Source organism: Octodon degus, unplaced genomic scaffold (assembly GCF_000260255.1).
Source record: "Octodon degus isolate 3935 unplaced genomic scaffold, OctDeg1.0 scaffold00046, whole genome shotgun sequence".
Taxonomy (NCBI): Eukaryota; Metazoa; Chordata; class Mammalia; order Rodentia; family Octodontidae; genus Octodon; species Octodon degus.
In genome coordinates, this window is record NW_004524622.1 from 8,999,175 (window position 1) to 9,008,523 (window position 9,349).

General features: G+C 35.3%; 1 protein-coding gene across 1 annotated transcript in view; it reads right to left on the bottom strand.

The window, feature by feature from the left end:
- March5 (membrane associated ring-CH-type finger 5) overlaps positions 1-9,349 on the bottom strand; it is a 30,369-nt gene that overhangs the window by 7,536 nt on the left and 13,484 nt on the right. The gene's annotated exons all lie outside the window — the stretch shown is intronic.

The window sequence follows — 9,349 nt, forward strand, 5'->3', positions numbered from 1 at the left end:
CGTAACTGGGGATTGAACTCAGGCCCTTGCGCTTGCCAGGGAAGCGCTTATTCTACTGAGCCATCTCCCTGGCCCCTAAATAACAATTTTTGAAAAGAATTGTCTATGTTTATTTTAATTTTCTTGAATCTTCTCCACCAAAACTACTCATGAACATCACAATAATTTCTACTTATCTAAATCCAATGGTCTCAGTTTTCTTACTTGGCCCATCAATATCTGACACCCTTTCTTTCCAGCACATGGTGGTTCTTCATTGTACTTCTAGGACAGTACTATCTTTTCTTTTTCTACCTTACCACTCATTTTTTCAGTCTTCTTTGCTGGCTCCTGTTGTTCTTGACTTAGCGAGGCCCACCCTTCCAACTCCTATACCTCACCAAACTCTCTGTTTGCTTATGAACTTTGCTTTATTTTTCTTTTCCTAAAGCATTTATAACTTACCATACTGTAATTTACTTAGTAAGCCAATATTAATTTATTAGAACAAAAGTTGGGAGAGTATGGCCCCTGTCCAAATCCAGCCAGTTGTTTTGTACATAGTTTTATCAGAACACAAGTAGATACAAAATCTAAAATATTTACTACCTGGTCCTTTACAGAAAAGATTTGCTGACTACTGCATTCGAACATAAACTCCAAAGGGAAAATTATCTCTTGGCTTTCTTTATTGATATATCTCAAGTTTTTATGACTCTCAAAGATTTGTTAAATTCTCTACTAAGGTACTTAGAATAGTTGGAACTATCTACTGAAGAGTGAAGTGGTATAATTCTTTTCAAAAAACAAATATTTGGATGAAAGAATAATCCCTAAAAAAGCAGCCATCACTGTTATTTTTATCTGTCATGAACAATGACAATATACAGGTTTAAACTTTTCCACAAAAGAGTATAGAAGGTTCTTATAAAATGAGCTCAATTTTCTTCCTGACCCATTGAGCATGGGTCTTTTTGTTCAGGGAAAGAAAAAAAAAAAATCTTCATGTTTCCTCAGTTTTTTTTTTTTTAGACAAGGTTTCACTATGTAGTGCAGGCTGGCCTTGAACTCCCTCATGTAGCCAATGCAGGCCTCGAACTCATGGCAATTCTCCTGCCTCAGTTTCTAGAGCACTAGTATTACAGGGTGGCACAACCGTGCCCAGTTCCTTCAAATCCTGTACTTGTTCTTTGGTTATACGCAAAAGATATGGCAGGCAAAATAAATATACAGCCTACATTTTATAGCACCTATTTAAGTTATTTGAGTTACTTTGCCTAACTCTCAAGACAGTGCCATACAGACTAAAAGATTGGTTCAGTACTCAGAAAGAAAAATAAATGCCTATTGGTAAACATAACATAGAATGTTAAATTGCACCTGGGGAGTTATTTCTAAAAGCTAAAGATCAGGCAGCATATTTAGTAAGTAAAAATGAGTGAAATCCTCTGGATGACTCTAACCTACACTTTTTAGGAAACTTACATGCTGTTCCATGACTCATGGTCACAATCTTATAAAAACAGCAGTAGTCACTAAATTCTTATCGTCAGATTATAGCACACAGAACTATGGGAAGTGGAGAAAGGCAAGATCCTAGCCCAGTGATGGTGAATGGCATGACATGTTTGCTATAATGGGCTATTTGTATCACTGAAAGCTCTAAAAAGTTCACCATCACTATTCTAGCCCTTGAAAGCCTTCATACTAATAGAAGCATTAAAAAATGTATCATACAAATTAAGTATCTCATGGCAAAAAGTTTCATATATTAAAAAGACACTATTACATTTTTAATGCTTTGGTGGGCTTCATCACTTACGTTTTCAACAGTACTGTATTTATATAATGGATGACAACTGAAAAAGTTTGCATAAATTGTGAAAACCCAGTAATTTTTTATTTTTTATTATTTAGTATAGGGTCTGTTTAACTACACAGATCGAACTTGCTTGTAGTGATTCTCCTATTTCCAGCCTCCCAAGCACTGGGATTACAGGCATGTGCCATCATGCCCAGTCTCAGTCGCCATCTCAGTGAGCCCCGGGGGCAGGGCTGGCACAGCAGGCCTGGGACCGGGGATTGAACCCCCAGCCCCTGTGTCTGCCTAAGCAGATGCTTTAATCTGCTGAACTATGAGGGCTAGCCCTGAAAATCCAATAATTTAAAAAGCACTAGAAAAGTGCAATGAAAGGAAGTCTATCATGAACTCTTTGGTATAATAAAGCAGCTCTTATGAAGATAACAACTATATCCTAATATTTGTGGTTAAATTTGAGTTTTCGTATTTCAGATTTGACAATTTCAAAAAGTGAACTGATTGGGGTACAGCTTAATAGTACATGTCTACTAAAAAAGAAGTCATTAGTTTTACCTAATGAGCATTGCAGAAGTGGATTTGAGACTGCTATGATTCAAATCTAAGTCTATAGACACACTGTTAAAAGGCCAGGTACAGTGGCATTCACCTGTCATCTTAGCTATACTCAGGAGGCCAAGACAGGCAAGAGGATCCCTTGAGCGTAGGAAATTGAGGCCAGCTAGGGCAACACAGCAAGACTATCTCAAAACAAGACAAGACAAAAAACAAAACAAAACAAACAACAACAACAACAAAAAAAAACCCACAACACAAAAGATGTATCTGGGAATTAAAAAAAAAAAAAATTCAATGACTGAAGGACAGATAGGTATTAATGCTAAAAATATTTGATGGCACTAATTATAACACCCAAAACTCCCAGGACCTACCTCTCAGACATACATTCTTAAGAACAGTATGACCAACTTTCTTTTTCTTTTCTTTCTTTTTTTTCCCCTGCAGTGCTGGGATAGGGCCTCACACATTCTGGACAAGTACTTTAACTACTGAGTTATATCCTTAGGCCCCAATTCTTAAGAAGGTAATTTCTGTGCCTTGTCTGAATGCTAAAGTCTCTAATTATAGTGAGCAAATACAAGTGCTTCACAAGACTAAAGTCATTAAGTTCCTAAGAAGAAAAACAGCTCCAAGAATTCCAAGTTTCTTTCAAGTGGCTAACAATTCATTTGAGAGATTTAACAAAACAAATAGATTCTTCACAGAAGCCACTCACTTCCTCAGTCCAAGTCTTTTTGTTGCATTCTAAGTCTAGAAAGTTTGGTTCCTACTTCAAGTCTATATGAAAATCCAACTATCTGCTAAAAACTATCCTCATAGAGACTCACTAGTTTTTCTATCCCACCCTGTTTGTATCCCGTGAGGCTTGCTTCCTTTATATACTACCCCACAAAAATCCACTTACCCCTTTGCTTGTGCATAGTGTTAGTACTTTATGGTCTTGTTCAATGTTTGTTCAGTTGTCTCAATATCCTTTATGTCTGTCCATATCAGCATCATCTTAGACTGAAAACTCCCAAGGGGCAGGGGCCATGTCTGTTTAATTCGTTTTGTACTGTGCCTAGGATAGAACCATGTACAGATAGGTGCTTAACAAATGCTTTCTGATGATGATTGGCATCATTCTCAAGGACCCTCTAGGCCACTGCTATCTTAGCACATGGTACTTGGCTGTATGTTGGGACACTTTAGTATGTGTTCCACAGGGCAATGGAATGTCATAGGACCTACATCTAACAGTCCTCTGTGGGTAAGCATCTGACTCCATCTATTACTAAAATGGATTTTAAAAAATGATTATATGGTCCCAAGTCAACAAATATGGATTTTGTCAAAGAGATGAAATAATACTTAAAACAACAAACTCAATTAAAAGTATGTGGGTTTCTTGAAGGGATAGTAGTTTTAATCTTTATCATTCATAATTCTCTTAAACTCTAGACACTAGGTTCCAAGTTTAAGAGCTTAAGTATGTTTCATTTTTGCTCTACTTCAAGTGTGAGATTTTACCACCTTTATCTAAGAAAAATCCTGCAAACTCAGGTTGTAAATTACTTTGCTTAATAACAAGATGTTAGTCATTAGATTATAAAGAGAGAAGGAATTTATTCTTAAAAGTTTTTTAGATAACCAAAATATCCTCCCACCAAACTAAAGAAAAACAAAACCTTAATAATGATACTCATCTACTTTGACTCTAGATGTATATTACATATCTATGTATCTTTTATTCTTTTGAGACATGTCTTACTAGTCTATACTGGCCTTAAATTTGCTATGTAGTCCAGGCTGTCCTTAAACTTGAGATCCTCTTGCCTCAACCTCTTTAGGGCTGGGATTACAAGTATATACCACCATGCCTGCCTAATATCTATGTATCTCTTTTCACATTACCATGAGTAATAACTACAGAATCAAAACATTAGTTCTTTACATACTTGTGTCAAGGAAAAGCTTACATTTTTTCTCGCAGAACAGAATAGCCAAAAAAAAAAAAAAGAACAGAATAGCCTATTGAATACTTACAGGCTATAAGGTCAAACACTACTTATTAGGAACCTATTCTACACACAAAAATTTATATGCATTAAAACAAATATAACTTAACACATTAGTCATTGCCTCCAAAGAGCCTATCATCTAGTTAGGGACAAGCAATAAATACATTATTAAATACAGTGGAACTTCAGTACTTATCATTAATTGGTCCTGGGAAGTGTGATGCGTATCAAACAAATTATTTGTGCTAAGAAGGGCAGCGAGTCCTAAGACAATGATCAAGTACCACACAAATGAGTGACTGGACAAAATTTTCACATTAAAATGAACTGAGTGAGTACCAAATTCAACAAGGTTCAAAAAAACTTTAAGGCAAAATTAAAAACCAGATAGATAAATGGTTAAGACAATTTTAGGCAAAGGTTACAGAGGAGATAACAGTAGAAAGTTTTGAAAATTACTATTTATAGCAGAGGTAAGAAAATTTTAGGCAAAGATTGTACAGAAGGTAACCACACAGTTTTGAAAATTGCTGTTTATAGCAGAAGATAAGCATTTTTCAGCTGGTATTCCCTGCATGTTTTAAAGTAATGCTTCTTGAATTTAATGTACATATATGTCAACTGACAATCTTATGGGATGCAGGTTTCAATTCAGTGACAGCCTGAGGGGTGATGTTCTGCAGCCCAGTAGCTCCCTAGTGATGCCAACACTGCAGATATATACATGTAACTAGTCTAACTCACAAGAAAAAAGAGAGCAAACCTTAAGATGGGGTGGCAAACAGTGAGGAAAAGGAAAGTCTGATGAGTCTTTTAAATTTTTCATGACTGAGAACAATGAGGAACATACACTTCACACCACCCATCTATTCCTGCCACCACTGTGTCCCAGAAAAGAACTAGCTATGTTCCTACAAATGCTCCCTGGCCCCAGGCCCTTTGGGAAAAAAACCCCCTGCTATACAGAGATCATCCTTCAGGTACTTTTTCCTTTTTTGTCCTCCCTCTTTTTCGTTCCTTCCTTTGGTCTTTTTGAGATAGGGTCTTACTATGCAGTTCAGGCTGGCCTCAAACTTACTTGTAGCTCAGGCTTGTCTCAAACTCACAATGAGCATCCTGCCTCAGGCTCCCAAGGGCTGGGATTGTAGGCATGTGCTACCATGCTCAATTTCTATTTCTTTTTTCTAGCCTGTGTTTTTCTAGTATCATCTGGGGACCAATGGTGTTCCCTGATAATCTATTAAGTCTACAGAGTGTAAGGGCAAAACATTTTTTTGGTACTAGGAATCAAATTCAGGACCTTGCACTTGCCAGGCAGGCATTGTGCCGAGTATATCCCTGGAGAAGAAAAAGTTTTGATAACAAACAATCCACAAATTTAAAGATTAATAATGATGAAAGTTGAAGAAATTATTTAAGGTTCCTAATTATGTTTCAACCCTAGGGTTACCCATGGGATATAAGGATAGTTAAATGCGGACTATTTGAAAAAATTGATTGCTCAAAATATTCACTATACATTAAAAATAAAAATATTTACAACACAGTATCATAAATATTAATAGAATGAATCTTAAAATGAAGACTGTATGATGGTAGAATGGGCTGTGAGTAGAGAATCAGGAGTGATTAGCCAGTACTAGGAGACAACATTGTTCTCAATGTAACATGCTGTTCCTATTGTAATATATTACAGAAATACATTACATATACAAATAGGGACAAGACATCACAGAAGTGTTCATATCATTTTTCCAGCACTCCAATATATCAGAGTCCCCATTATGAATTTTGTCATTAAAAGCAAAGATCAAAACAACAGTCGAAGGCACTTTAACATATTTTAACAAAGACAGGTGTAACTACTGTGAGATGTAAATTAATGACAAATGTGTTCTGAGGGAACACAACAATTTACTTGTAAAATTCTAACAGAAATGGACATTATATATTATGTGTGCTATACAGCAAGGAAGAACAATTACTATCACAGATGTATATACTCCAGTATTTAGTGGCTACATGAAATCACTAATGCATAGAATATGAGTCAAGTCTTAGCACATCCATGTATAAAATGTAATTAAGAAATATAGGCAACTTTTAATCCCAACGATCAACAGAAAGATGAGATCTAAAAAAGATCTTTCTTAAATAACTATTTTTGAACTTTGACTTGAAAAGATATACTGAGATGGTCAGAGTAATAGCTGTATGTGAGGCAAGAAAGAGCCTATAAAAACATTCATAAATGGCTTCTTACAAACAGCTGGCATTTGACAATAAATCCTCTTGAGTCAATGTTAAAGACAGCATGGAAAATTATCAATATAATTCAAATTGCAAATCTTGAGCAAGTACTGCATCTTTAGCACATTATGTAAAAAAAAGAAGCAAATAACAGTCTGCTTCTCAAGAGGAAAGATGCTTACAAAAACTACGGAAGTGAAAGATTTAAATTTAAAGATTTAATACAGATGTCAGAAAAATATTTCTATGATTTTAAGTGGCTTACTTAAGTGCCATATATCCATAACACATTACAGTGAAGAGCCTGAACCCATCACCTGAGGCATGAAATAATTCTTACAAATAAAATAGAGAACCAAATTATGATACAAATGGTTTAACTGAAATTTGGCTCTTTTCCACATTATCTATGCATATTTTAGTTTTTTTTTTGAGACAAGTCTTGCCATGTAGTACAGGCTTGTCTTGAACTCATGGAGATTCTCCTGCTTCAGCCTCCCAAGTGCTGTTATTACAGACATGTACCACCATTACAAGCACATTTTTCATTGCTGTACAAGGAATGTTTTATTTGACTATACTTAATACCACATTCATCTACTGCATTAAATCTGAAAATTCATCTCCTAGAAGTGAATTCAACCAAATGATAGATCTATCTAGTGCCATCTCCCAAACTGAAATACTCAGCTTTCCTGCTGCACGTCATACACTTGACATGTATCAACTCAAGTATCTACTGTAGTTTTCAGTAAGAATTCTTACATTAATTTTGGTATCCATACCCTTATCACCTTCAAGTACTGGGTAATGATCCCAGGGCTTTGTGCATGTTAATTAAATACCTTATCACCAAGCTACACCTCAGACCTTTTTACTTTGAGACAGGATCTCACTTAAGTTGCCTAGACTGTCCTTGAACTTGCAATTTTCCTATCTTAGCCCACTAGTAGCTAGAATTACAGATTTGTGCCAGCTTGCCTGGCAATGTCCATCCATTTTAATATCTAAAACACTGAATAGAGTGACAAAATACTTGCTGCCCTTCCAACAATCTGTAACTTAAAGGTGGGCTTATCTAACTTAATAAAGCCAGAAAGGGAGAAAAATGGTTAAGTCTAAAATCTTAATTTTGTAAATCAGATATCAAGGCAACAATAAGGGCATGTCTTGATTTTTAAGTCACTTTAAAATACTGTTTTGATCTTACAATAAAGAAATTTTAGGTTATTCTTTTGTGTTGCCCAAAATTAGTGGTGTGCATGAAGACACAGCATGTGGTCCACAAATTCCAAATACTTGAAATCACTTTCACATGAAGTCATCTTTTCTTCTTATGCAGTAATTTGCTAGACAAGCAACTTCGGTAATTTTGTTTTTATTAATAATCTTACATGAGAAAAGTATTCTACTATCTGTATTTCTATTATTTCATTTTAAAAAACATGGATCTGGTTTCAGTACATATAGCACCTATAAAAAAAAAATCATAGAGTATGCCTAATTTCTAATTTTTCCATGACCTCCCTAAGTCATTCTTTCCTTTTGATCTTCTGAGAATCTAAACTGCCTTCCTATACCTTTAGTTACGGTGACATTAAAAATGTGTAACAACTAGCATGCCCTTAACACTAAACCAACAAAATGACACCAGTTCATAAAATGTATGGTTATGAGCAGACTCACTAAATATTATGTTTAGATACAGCTTAATTTCTAAAAATTAGTGTTTATAATTTACAGTACTAGTTACCTTCATACTGAGGAATTGGTACATAAATGTAATATATCTTGAGTATTTTTTATCTCTTTAGTCTTCTTTGCTACCTTCCTCCTTTTTCTTCATCCCCTTCCCCATCTCCAGAAAGTTGGGCATTTTGTAGCCTAACATCTCTCCTTTATTTTACTATTTACGTTTTTGAAATCTCATATAAGAGAAACTATATGAAATATAACTTTTTGACTACTTAAACAGTCGCACTTTTCTGTAAATGACAGTTCATTCTTTGTTATGGGTAAATAATATTTCATAGTTATAGCTTCTTTTAAGTAGTCTGCTATACTTTCTTCTATACTAGCCCTATTATCAACAACTTTTGATAATGGCACCATTCCTTGCCTGCCAATTCCTAGTAAAGATATAGCACTTTTCATGAAAGGAAACCACATAAATTGGATTTTAAAGGCCAGCTCTGCGTCTTATTAATCCAGGGAGATGGCTCAGTGGAATAAGTGCTTCCCTGGCAAGCGTAAGGGCCTGAGTTCAATCCCTGGTTCTGCAAAAAATCAAAAACCAAAAACCAAAAAAACTTTATTTTCTCTATTTTTATCCCTTACAGTAGAATTAAGGGAAAGTATTAAAACACAGTACTGTTTTCTTTCCAACAATTGTCTCCAGAGAATGGGGTTCTTTAAGTCAACTTTTTATCATAGAGTAACTCTATTATTTGATTATTTCCACACAGATATGCAAGTCCTTTCTCCTCTCAACCAAATGAAAATGGTTAATATACAGACAAATGGATGGATTTAGGGATATACTAAGAATATTACAAGCTGTTAGCAAAACAAATGTCTGATATTGGTATAACAGAAAGGGAATAAATTCACAAAAAAGCCTAAAGAGATGAGCATTTAAAAATAAAGATCGGGGCTGGTGAGATGGCTCAGTGGTCTAAAGCACCTACTTAGAACAAGCTTAGCAAAGCACAGGGACCACGGTTCAATCCCCCAGCACCAC